This window comes from Urocitellus parryii, chromosome 5 (assembly GCF_045843805.1).
Source record: "Urocitellus parryii isolate mUroPar1 chromosome 5, mUroPar1.hap1, whole genome shotgun sequence".
Lineage (NCBI taxonomy): Eukaryota > Metazoa > Chordata > Mammalia > Rodentia > Sciuridae > Urocitellus > Urocitellus parryii.
The window spans coordinates 103020427-103033631 of NC_135535.1; the positions used below are offsets into that span (position 1 = coordinate 103020427).

Consider the following 13205-nt stretch of genomic DNA (forward strand, 5'->3'; position numbering starts at 1 on the left):
AAGCAAGCAAACAAACAAATAACAAAAAAAAATATAGAGTTCTGTTTTCTTCTCTTTCAATAGATGGAGTTGTTTATTCCAAGCTGGAGTCTCTGCCCTCAGGGTGGTGTAGGTGTTCAGTGTGAGAAGACTTGAGCCCCAGAAAAATCTCCCTCTTTTGCCTGGAGCTTCCCTAATCTTGGTCTCTCTGAGTTGCTCCTGGTTTTTAGACCCTTCCCCTTTCTTGCTTATCAGGTCTCAACTGTGGGACCTCTTCCCTCCACCCTCAGATCGCACCAGGTGGGCAAGGCCCTGGTCGCTCTGTGCTCCTGTTCAACTGAGAGCTGATTTTGTGCTGATACTTACTGTGCTGAGTTATCACAGCTGGGGGGAAGGGTATTGGGAAACCAGGTACCTGTTCAGTCACACAACTGAGCTGGTAGCCACAACCACCAAAGTTGGTGAGAAGGTTTTCCAAGATGGAGTCTGTCTATTTCCCATGTTAGAGTGACTGGTGAGATGGGGGGAGCTGAGATGTCCTCGTGCTGTGGCCAGAATGTGGTCCATTAACCTGTGTAGGAGTGAAGCATAGTCTGGAGTCCTGCAGCTCTGCAGAGGTCTTGATTTATTGTTTCTTCTTCATCACTTGAGAGCTGTGTGTGTGCTCCAATTGTGGGCTTATGGACCAGAGTCTGGAGTCTTACCAGAATATAGAGGTTTTGAATTCTGCTTGGTGTTCACAGCTCTGGTGGATTCTGTGAAAATCCACTACATGGGGTCCTGTCACATGCTTTGAAGTGTTGTATTCTGTCAAGGCAAGACCCCGTGGAGAAGCCACCTGATAGCTTTCTTGGATTCATGTACTGATCAACCAGACATGATATCTCCTCTACTCTGCCATCTTGAATCACCTCCTACAATTTATTTAACCATTTATCTGTTGATGCACAACTTATCTGATTTTATAATCTGGCTATTGTGAGTAGTGCAGCAATAAATATAAGAGTGAATGCATCTCTTTTATGACACTTGCAGTTTTTCAATTATGTACACAAAATGAGATATTTGGGTCATATAGTGAGTATATTTTTAGTTTTTTGAGAAAATTTTATAGTTTTTCCATAATGGTAATACTAATTTACATTACCATCAGCAGTGTATAAGACTTACATTTCCTGTGCATTTTCACCATGATTTGGTAGTTTTTGCTTTCATTGATGATAGCCATTCGAACTGGGGTGAGATGGTTTCTCATTCTGTTTTTTTTATCAGTACTTTATTATTAACTAAGTTTCTCCTACCAGGAAAAAGAAAATAAAGCATACAAAACACCCCCAACAAATGTATCTTAAAAATGCTCTGACATTTATAAGTAATTGAGTATGTTCTAGATCCCAATCGCAGGCTGAAATTCTGTTACCTTCAATGCAGGCTCAAATAAATACTACCCACATAATGTTTATTATTGTGCAGAAACAAGAGTTTGCAATGGTGGAGGAATTTTGTCATTTTCAACATTTTCAGAGTTAGTAGCCAATAAAGGTTGACTTTGGGGCTTAATGTAAAGTGTATATTTCTCCACAATATCTTGGACTTCTTTTGCAATTGCATCTTTCCAATCTATTAAGTCTTTTTCAAGTTTTGTGGCTTCATTCATAATTCTTTCCTGTCTTTCATTCAATTGAGACAGGAGGTCTAAGATCTTATACATCTGCTTCACACCTAAGCAAGCATCAGGAAACCAACTATTGGGTTCTTGCCTCCTGAGAGTGGTCTGGCTAGACATGTAGAAATCAAAATATGTCTGATTTGGATTCAAAGACTGGTTATTCAATTTCTCAATGACAGCCATAGCACATCACAGGTTGGTGAAATAGTATCTGTCCTTTCCCTCATCAGCCAGCTGGGGTTGAAGAAGCAGGTGATGTACTGTATGTAGGACTACAGGTGTGGTGGGTTTGCCCTTCAGCACAATGTATATGAGATTGGGCAAGAAGCAGAAGAAGGCTCAAGTCACCCACAGAAGCAGGCTCATTGTTGGTGATCTTGATGGTGTTGAAGATGTGCTTGCTATACCTGGTGATGTGGACCAGCTTATCTTGGGCACAGGATTTTTATCCATATCAGTGATATATAATCTTCTGAAAGGTGTGGTCTTTCCTATCATCAGTGGCTTCTGAACAGAACCCATATTTATAGAGGCGAGTTATGATGTACTTTTTCATTTGATCCACTATCTTCTCAACTGTTTCTGGAGGTAATTTTCCACAAGTCAGTATTCTTTCTGCCACATTCTGGTAAAACTCCTGAGTACACTCTGAAGCTCCTTAGTGCCCAAATCCTTTTTGTAATGAATCCTTCCCAAAACATCTTGATCTGCTTATAGATCTCTTGTTTGGGTTTGTGGAAGGTCTTGAGAAACTCTATGAGCTCCTTAGACCCTTTTTCAATGCTGATTTGCCAGTTTATGAAAGGAATGAGAGATTTTGATGCCTGAATTTCTGATCTTCTTGATCCAACTCTGGAAGAAGCACTGAAGGATTTCTTCACTGTGGTTACCCTGTGGATCTTTCCACTGGTTTTCTTTTCTTCAAATTTGGAAAATGTGATGAAGGCTGCCCCATGGCTGCTCTGAGTTCTGCTGGCCAAGGCCTCTTCCTTCTCCTGCTGAAGTCCTTCAGCCAGCTCCCAGTCCTTCTGGATCTGCTTCTCTTGGGCTCTGTGGTACTCCTTTCTCTAGCACTGGGAGCATAAGCCCTGCTGGGCAGGGTTGCCATAATAGCCACAACCCTTCTTGCACAGGAGCTCCTACTGGTCCCTGTGAATTCCTAGGTGCTCAGACTTTAGGCTCATCCTCTTTCTGCTTGGTGACCCCTGGTGTCAGCACCACCTCCCCTGGTGCAGCTCCAGGAGGTGCCTCACTGTAGTTTTAATTTGCATTTTGCTGATGGTTAGTGACACTGAAATGTTTTCCTGTACATGTGGATAATTTGCATTTTTTCATTTTAAGAAAAGTGTGTTCAGATTGCCTATTTTTACTTGGATAATTTTTATTTTATTGTGTTTCTGGAATCTTTATTTGTTCTTGTAGTAATTCTTGTCAGAAAATTAATTGAAAAACATTTTCTCCTCTTCTGTAGGTTGTATCTTTACTCTGTTGTTTCCTGTGCTGCTTCCTTGACATAATGTTATGTTTTCATTTTCTGTCAGTGCTTTTGGGGTGTTATCCAAAAAATACTTTCTTCTATGTATGTACTGAGTTTATTTCTCCAGTGTTTTTCCTGTGGTTTTATAGTTTTAGGTGTTACATTTGGGTCATTATTTAGGTCTTCTTTATTGCTGAGTAATATTCCATTGTGTATATGGAATGGAATGTATGTGTATATGCCACATTTTCTTTGTCCATTCATCCATTGAAGGTTGTTTCCATAGCTTGCTAATTGTGAGTTGAGCTGCTATAAACATGAATTTGGCTGCATCTCTGTAGTATGCTGTAATTTGTGTATATGTTGAGGAGTGCTATAATTGCATCAAATGGTTCCATTCCTAGTTTTCTATGGAATCTCCATACTGCTTTCCATAGTGTTTGGACCAATTTTCCATCCCACCAGCAATGTATGAGAGTAAATTTCTCCCACATCCTCACCAATATTTATTGTTACTTGTATTCTTTATAAATGCCATTCTAACTAAAATAGGATGGAATCTTGGTGTATTTTTAATTTGCATTTCTCTACTTGCTAGAGATATTGAACACTTTTAAATATATTTTTTGACTATTTGTGTTCCTTTTTCTGTGAACTGTTTGTTATGCCCATTCATTGACTGATTTATTTATAATTCTGTATTACACCTTTTGTTTTATGGTACTGGGGATTGAACTTGGGGGTGCCTGAACACTGAGCAACATCTTCGGCCCTATTTTTATTTCTTTTTAAATTTTGAGACAGGGTCTCTCTGAGGTGGTTAGTGCCTACCTTTTTGCTGAGGTTGGCTTTGAACTCTTGATCCTCCTGTCTTAGCTGTTGGAATTATAGGTGTGTGCCACTGAGCCCAGCTCTGAGTTACGTTTTTTGAGTTCTTTGTATATTCTGAACTTAATGCCTTATATGAGGTACTGGTGGTGAAGGTTTTCTCCCAATCTGTGGGATCTCTGTCCATGTTCTTGATTGTTTCAAGAAGGCATTCTTCCTGGCAGTGGAGGACCTGGCATGGGCATCAAAGCCCAAGCGTGATGAGAAAAGTATCTACACAGAAGACAGACATAGTGTGGCTTTCAGAAACTGAGATAAATAAGGGAGCACTCTGCCGCCTTCTGGCTAGTCACAAAATCACCAGCCACTCAAGCAGGAACAAACTTTATTATTTGAAAATGCCGCCAATGCCCTTTATGCCCCCAGGAACAATCCCAATCAACCCACGTGGGGTTCTCCAGGCACCCCAGAGGAAGTTCCTCCCCAGGAATTCCCTCCTACTGTACTTTCCCACCCAATGGGAACTCTCCAGGGGTCCCATAGCAGGCCAAGGTGAACAGCAGGAGTCCAATATCCATATGAATGCAAATCTTAACATAATCATATCATCTCAATGGCTAGCTGGCGTCACCTTTCAACCAAAAATGCCATGCATCATATTACTTGGCTGTGGCTCTTAGCATCTCCCCGCTTCTGTTTAATTAAGCAACAAGCAATGTGGCTAGGGACCACGCCTGTTAGGTTTGTCCAATTCAACCTATGGTTCTTACCCGTCATCGGAAAACTGACCTCTAGGTGTCAGCCTCTTGTCTTAGGTTGATACCACTGCAATTGGATCATACCCGTCACTGACTACCGGTCCAGCATATAGCCATACCTGTGGATAGGCCTATGCACCAGTGGGGGGGTGAGGTTCTTTGCCTCACCTCTGTTGGCCCCCAAATTTGGCCTTGGTGCCAGTGGGGGGGTGAGGTTCTTTGCCTCAACTCTGTTGGCCCCCAAAATTAGACCATCACTAGTAGAAGGGAGGAGGATACAGAAATGCCACGACACCAAGTCAATTGACAGCTCTTTAGGAAAAATTGCAACACTGGTGACACATCAGCAAAGATACGCCAGCACTACCATAATGCACTGCATCAACAGATAGAGCACAATGCATACAAGTGATACATAGTCCAGGCAAGTTTTGTAAGCAGTTCAAAGCGGAGGAATCTATCAATATGTCCATTTCCTCCCAAAATAAATTGACACAGTGATTGAGCATTACTTTTTGAGTTATTATTCATTGATGCATCAGTTTATACAGTTTGTTGTGATAACTATCGAAGAAACTGTAGTTTGGTTTCATCTTGTCTTCACCGGCACTGGGATGAAGATAGGAATTCTGACAGTGATCCTAAAATAAATTATGTAACATTCCAACAGGTACTAAGAAAACAATTTTTTGAACGATTTACATTATCCTGAACAGAATTATTAAATATAATGAAAAGGAAAGGTGAAAGTAAACAAACAGATCTGTTAACCTGCTTATTTGTACACATATTAAAACAATCCTCAACAGCTGTTTACCCAATTTAAATTAAACCATTAAAATCACGTGAATAATAAAAAAATTCAGATCCATTTATTCATGAGCGCTCCTCATATATGATATATGGACATACGCACATACAGACATACAACACAAAACAGAAGTGTGCACACATAACATACAACACATAAGACAATAGTAAAGACCTTGTAGCTTTACCTAGGTGAAATCTCCATTGCAATGTTTAAAAACTCCATAGTCAAAAAATAAAACTGATAAGAAAAACATTAACCTAGGTCTGTATGAACTCAAAAATAAAATAGAACTTTATGATGTGGGAAAAAGCAATAATAAAATAAATATTGAAAAAAGCATCCTGGTTAATCACTGTCCCAGATGTAAGAATAGCCAAGCTAGAGCTCTGGATATCAGCTGTCATGGATTTGAGTCAAATCATCTTCTTTTTGGTCTGTAGAAATTGTTTTGGTTAACCTCTCTGGAATCCAAATTGGCTGCTGTTCTCCCTGTGGAAAAACACAAACAGAGCCCTGACTCCAGACAATCACTGGGTCAGGACCTTTCCATTGTCGTGTTAGAATATCCTTCCAAAGTACCTTAGGCTTATGTACACTTTTTGGATACAAATGCCTTTCCACAGCACTAAGCCCTGAGGAATCCGAATTTAAAAAGTTTAGAGTAAAAAGGTTTATTTTAAGTTTATCTTTGGGGGATATATACCCCTTTCCAATTCCCTCCTTTTGTTTTAATAAGTACATTTTAATAGTTTGATGAGCTCTTTCAACTATGCCTTGTCCTTGTGGATTGTATGGAATTCCTGTTATGTGAGTAATGCCAAATGATGAGCAAAATTGTTTAAAAGAGGTAGAAGCATAACCAGGACCATTATCTGTTTTTAACTATTTTGGAACGCCCACAGTGGCAAAATTTTGTAAGCAATGAGCTATAACACCTTTAGTTTTTTCTCTGGCATGAAGGGAGCCCATCAAAAATCCGGAAGAAGTATCAACTGTAACATGCAAATATTTTAATTTTCCAAATTCTGGCAAGTGAGTGACGTCCATCTGCCAAATATGGTTAGGTATCAGTCCACTAGGATTGACTCCAAGATTAACTTGTGGTAAAAATGTCACACAATTTTGACATTGTTTTATTATATGTCTGGCTTGTTCTTTAGTTATTTTAAAATGCTTTTGTAAAGTATTAGCATTGACCTGGAACCTTTTATGAAAATTCATAGCTTCTTCTATTGTAGAGAAAATTTGTATGTCATGTGTAGATTTATCTGCTAATTCATTGCCCAAACTAAGGACTCCAGGCAATCCTGTATGTGCCCTGATATGTCCTATAAAGAATGGATCTTTTCTGTCCCAGATTAGACTTTGTATAGTGGAAAACAAAGAGAAAACAGTAGAAGAAGGTGAAATCCTACCAGCATCTTCAAGGGATACTATAGCATTAACTACATACTGACTATCAGAAAATAAATTAAATACAGAATCTTTAAACATCATAAAAGCTTGTAATACTGCATTAAGCTCTACCTTTTGAGCTGATTGTTTGGGTACTAAAAATGTAAAAGTTTGATCAGATGTAACTATTGCTGCTGTACCATTATTTGACCCATCAGTGAATATATTTGGAGCATTCCTGATAGGGGTTTTTCTTGTCATTTTTGGAAAAACTACAGGATGCTTAGACCAAAAAGACAATAAAGGATTAGATGGTAAGTGATTATCAAATGAAACATTAGATTTACACATGATTATTGCCCAAGTATTTAACTCATTAGCTAACTCATCAATTTGATCCATAGTATATGGAGTAATAATTTTATTGCAGAAATCCCAAACACTCCCTTTGCTGCTTTTATTCCTTTGAGTATTAATTGTCCTACAGCCTCAGGATATCTAGTAAGAATAGTTTTAGGAGAATAAGATAAATGTATCCACAGTAATGGATCTTCTTGCCAAAATACTCCTGTAGGAATATTTTTTGTTGGTAGTACAATAAATAATAAAGGCAAACTTATATCAATCCTATCCAAATGCATATTTTCCATATATATTTCAATGATTTTTAATGTCTTTCTTGCTTCAGGCGTTAACATGCGGGGTGAATTTGGATCTGATGGACCTTTTAGAATATCATATAAAGGTCCCATCTCTCCTGTTGGTATGCCTAGATAAGGCCTTATCCAATTTATGTCTCCCAATAACTTTTTAAAGTCATTAAGTGATTTGAGTTGATCTACTGGTATTTGAATTTTTGGTGGACGGACCATGGTGGAGGATAATAGAACTCCTAAATAATTAATTGGAAGATTTAATTGTACTTTATCTATTGCTATCACTAGATTATAATTTTTAATAAATTTGTAAGTGTGGCATAACATTCTAGCAATGTGTTTTTATCTTTATGTGCCAATAACACATCATCCATATAGTGAAATATTTGTAGTTCAGGATTTTGATTTCTAAGTGGCTGGATTGCTTTGTTAACATAAATTTGACACATAGTTGGACTATTAGCCATCCCTTGAGGGAGAACTTTTTATTCATATCTCTGATCAGGACCTTCATGATTTAGTGCAGGGAAAGTAAATGCAAAATGTGGACTATCCTCGGGATGAATTGGAATTGAAAAAAAAATCTTTAATATCTATAGCTAAAACATATCAGGTTTTTGGATAAGCAGACAATTGAGGAATCCCTGATTGAGCAGGTCCCATAATAACCATCTCATTATTAATGGCTCTTAAATCTTGCAATAATCTCTATTTACCAGATTTCTTTTTAATGACAAAAATGGGAGTGTTGTGGGGAGATATGGAAGGTTGTATATGTCCCTCTGCTAATTGTTGTTTGACCAGGTCATGGGCTACTTGTATCTTTTCTTTAGTCAGGGGCCACTGAGGAACCCACACTGGTCTTTTGATTTCCAAGTAATTTTGATTGTCTCAGTGGCCCTTTCTGAAAACCCAATCCATGTCTATTTATTTCTTGATCTATTTGAATTGGTGCTGTCATACCTTGTTCTTGTTCTCTTAATCTTTTTTTTTTTCTGAAAGCCTTGTCTAGCCCTAGTAGTGGGTGCATTAGGATTGATGTTATTTGTTAATGTCAAACCTAATTGATCTAGGACTTCTCGTCCCCATAAATTTATAGGAAGATGATCCAATAATAGGCCTGTGTAGTTCCTTCACATCCTTCAGGATCCTTCCAATCTAATACCATTGCACTTCTTTGGGGATTAGTTGCCACTCCTAGGCCTCAAAGCGTTTGAGTGGCTTGTTGTAATGGCCAATGTTTTGGCCATTCTTGACGAGATATGATGCTAATGTCAGCACCTGTGTCCAGTAGCCCATTAAAGTCATGTCCTTGAATATTTAGTTTTAGCATGGGGCGAGAATCTAAATTTAAAGACAGCATAGCCCAATCTACACCTGTGGAACCTAATCCTCTGGAACCTCTTTCTGCAGTACTACTGGAAAATTTATCATACAGGCTGGGTATTATTAATAACTGTGCTATTTTACCTCCTGGTGAAATTACTGATATACCTCTTGGAGAACTAGCTATAATTTTTATTTCACCCTCATAATCGGGATCAATTACCCAGGACTTATCATAAGTCCTTTTAGTGTAGAAGAACTGTGTCCCAAAAATAAGCCTACTGTTCCTTGGGGAAGAGGTCCTTTTACTCCTGTGGGAATGATTTGAACTCCCATCTCTGGAGTTAGTACTGGTCTGGCAGAGGAACAGATGTCCAACCCTGCACTCCCTCTAGTTTGTCTGATGAGGGATGTAATGGATAATGCGTCCTGGGCACTACCTTGATGGTGCTGCTGGGTTCCTCCATTGCCCCGTATATTTGTGGTTTTGGGCCCGGGAGCATTGGGCCCTCCAGTCCGTTTTTTGGCAATGGAGCCTGATGCCTTTGTCCATGATATCATGGGTAAACACTTGGTCCTTGTCCATTTTTTGATAACGGAATACCCTCTATAGTGATTTGAGAATGGCATTCATTATCCCAATATCTCCCTCTATGGAATCGTGGGCAAATACCCGGTATTCTATTCCTTTGATACCTAGCATTGTTAAACCCTCCTCCTATGGGGCAACTCCTTTTAAAATGTTCTGTTTGATCATAATTATAGCATGTTTTTGGCCTGGCATCTAAAGCCTGTTGTACTGCTGCTAAGACTTGCCCTTGTTCATTAATGTCTCTACATAATTTAATATATGTGTTTAAATCTTCATTTCTTCATGATCTAATGACCTCTCTGCAGCAACGATTTGCTTGGTCATAAGCCAGTTGTTTTATAAATGGCATTGCCTGTTCTGTATCTCCAAATATTCTAGAAGCTGTTTGACTAAGCCTTTCTACAAATTCAGCGTAAGGTTCATTAGTTCCTTGTATTACCTTAGATAATTGTCCTTGTAAATCTCCATGCCCCTGTAAAGTTTTCCATGTCCTAACTGCATCTACAGCAATTTGTGTGTATACGCCAGGATCATATTCCATTTGTTGCCATTGACCCTCATGAGGTCCTTTTCCTAATAACATATCTAGATTTCTTTGAGGGTAACCGGCTGCTGCATTTCGCCTAGCTGTCTCCATGCAAAATTCCACATTGGCAACCTTCCATAACAAATATTGTCCCCCATTTAGCACAGATTGACACATTAGCCCAATCTGCTGGCGTCATGTCTACGTTGGTAATGGATTCGACCATGCTCACAGTGAAGGGTGCTTGCGGCCCATAGGTTGTTACAGCCTCCTTTAATTGCTTCACTGTTTTGAAATCTAAAGCACGGTGAATTTGTTGCCCTCCTGCCTGCTCAAGTACAGGGCATGCTAATCTTTGGGGTCCTGCCTCAGGATTCCGTCCATCAACTATGGGAGTTGAGGGCCGCTCAGCTGTAGATGGAGCTGTTGGTTGAATTATGCCCTCTGGTGATAGAACGGAGTTAGTAGCAGCCTCCTGTTGTAATTCCCCGCCTGATGGTTGTTTTTCCTCTAAGCTTTCTTTCTTCAAATTTTCCTCTGTCTGACTAGCTCGAGAGACCTTCTCTTTTGCTTGACCTAACATGTTTTTGAACATAGTCTGGACCTCTAACAATTTACTTAACAGTCTTTCAGTTTGTTTTTTACTAGTTTCTAATCTACTATAAAGGTAACGCAACCCAATAAGATAGCATAAAACAAAACCGAAACAGAATGAAACAAAAATGGAACAAAGGATAGTTGTATCAATTTTCTCTTTCTCAGGGCCGAACAACTTCAAACCTTGAGCCAACCATTTTTCCCAGTTTGCCTGAGAAAATTGTAAGGATAGGCAGCTTGAAACAAAAACAAAATAAATCAAAACAAGAACACATTGTTTTTTGAAATGGTCACCCATTCTGTCGCCTTCCCTCAGGGGTGAGCAATTTTACTCACCTCCAAGCTTCAGGCATCCCCCGCACAGGCCACAAATTGCCGCAGTCTGGCTAGACACAAAATCACGAGCCACTCAAGCAGGAACAAACTTTATTATTTGAAAATGCCGCCAATGCCCTGTATGCCCCCAGGAACAATCCTGATCAACCCACTCGGCTTTCTCCCGGCACCCCAGAATAAGTTCCTCCCCCGGAATTCCCTCCTACTGTACTTCCGCAACCAATGGGAACTCTCCACGAGTCCCATAGCAGGCCGAGGTGAACAGCAGGAGTCCAATATCCATTTGAATGAAAATCTTAACATAATCATATCATCTTAATGGCTAGCTGGCGTCACCTTTCAACCAAAAATGTCATGCATCATATTACTTGGCTGTGGCTCTTAGCAGCACTCAACATGGTAGAAAACCCCAGAAGGGAAATTGATCCCTACATGGTAAGGACTTCTATCCATGGGAGTATACTTGTGTGGTCTTTGAGAGCTCAGGAAGGCCAAAGTAGGTAGAGATAAGCTTTAAGAACCTGATCTGATTCATCCTTAAAGAAAATTAGAGCAGCAATACACCATGTCCCTGAAATACTTCTCTCTATTCCCAAGAGAGCAGCCAAGTTAAGAGAACAATATGAGTGGTCTTGGACTAGCATGTTCAGTTGAATACTACCTTGTAGACACTGACTCTCTTTTTCATATATGCTGTAATTTGAGGTGTGGCTTAGCACAGGGTCAGAATTTCAGCAAAGTGAGCAGAATGTTCATTTTGTGGTATGGTTGGCTGGTCCTATGTGGGAACACCCGTTTAAAGCTAAGAGGGCTTCAGGGTAGGGGGTAGGAGGTTAGATTAAGGAGTTTAGAATTTATCAGGGAGAAGAGTGTCTTAGGGAATGATGGCACAAGATGAGCAGATTGTAACATACAGAGTAAAATCAAATAAGTTAACAAATAAGTGAAAAGTTAAAGATAACAAACACAGGTTTCTTTATGTCACTGAAGTGTGGAAGAAATGTGGAAATTAAGTAAATGAAAATAAAATCTGAGGCATTGAATTACAAGTAGGCATTGAATTACAATTACTGTGAATTTAGTGTTTTCAGTATAGTTGATATGAAATAGTGTAGAAATAGAATGGAAACAAATATAGAGGTGATAAAGAGGAAAAGATGTGGAAGGAGGAAGATAGATATAAGAGAAAAAAGAGTTAGGTAAGGGTTATTAACAGAAGGCAAATCATTTTGGGTGAACTGAGGCAAAGAACCTGGGCTTGAGTTGAGAACAGCCCTGTGAAATGATCCCACATGAAAGATTTAGTTTTTGGACTGTTTTCATTTTGGCCTTTGGAAAAAATATATCATATTTGGCACTCAGTTTAAGTTCTTCCTCTTCTAAATGTGATTCCATTTAATTTTCCCAACTGTTAAGTATATTCATATGTACCTTCCAGAGCAGGTTGTTAAGGTGATGTTGCAAGTAAAGGGAGAGATAAATGTAGAAATAAAGGTGGCGTCCTCTTTTATTATGACTTTCTGGAGTGTTGGAGGTGACCAGTAGCAAAATGAATGAATGAATGAAGGTTCATGATGGTGCTGATTGTGAACAGGAGAGAAAGCAGAGAGCACAGAGGAGAACTTTACACTATTTATTCCTCACTATGGTAAAGGAAGGTGGCTCTGAACATGGGGAGGCTGTCATGTGAGATTTGTGTAATGATCACCTTATAGTGTGGCACAAAAAGCTGCCTGATCAATCAGACATGATGACATGAAGGCAATACAAGCAAGTGTTGCTCAGGTTGGTTGGCTAATTAGTTATATTTGCATGTGAAAGCACAAATTTCAGTTTTCCTGGTGGGTTTACAGAGTGAAGTTCTTAGGAAAGACTTCTGTAATTGCTTGATTCCTCTTTTCCTTTCCTTCCTATTTTTTTTGAGTTCCCACTTTTGTTACACTTATCTATGTCTACTGTTTGGAGGCTGTAATTATCATTCTGGTTGTCCTGAGGATGAGACATCAGTGATTTCACTCTCAGGTGTGTGTCTATTTATTACATCTAGTTAAGTGGTAGAGTAATTTGCTCTCAGGCTGGAATCTCATCTGTAATATGTTTTAAGGAAAAGAGGCATGGGATTTCTGAAAAAAGCAGAAGATTTCTTCTCAAGATGGCTTTGGGAACTAATTATGCTGAAGTGAATTTGAAAAATGAACTGAAATCCTCAGGCACCAACTCAAATTTTTCTGCAGGTAAAAGATCATTTTCCA

The 13205-nt window shown here is 39.2% G+C and overlaps 1 pseudogene; it reads right to left on the reverse strand.

Moving 5' to 3' along the window:
- Nucleotides 1-1837: 1837 nt before the first annotated feature.
- On the reverse strand, nt 1838-2832 carry LOC113201636 (rab5 GDP/GTP exchange factor pseudogene; annotated as a pseudogene).
- Between the last annotated feature and the right edge of the window lie 10373 nt (nt 2833-13205).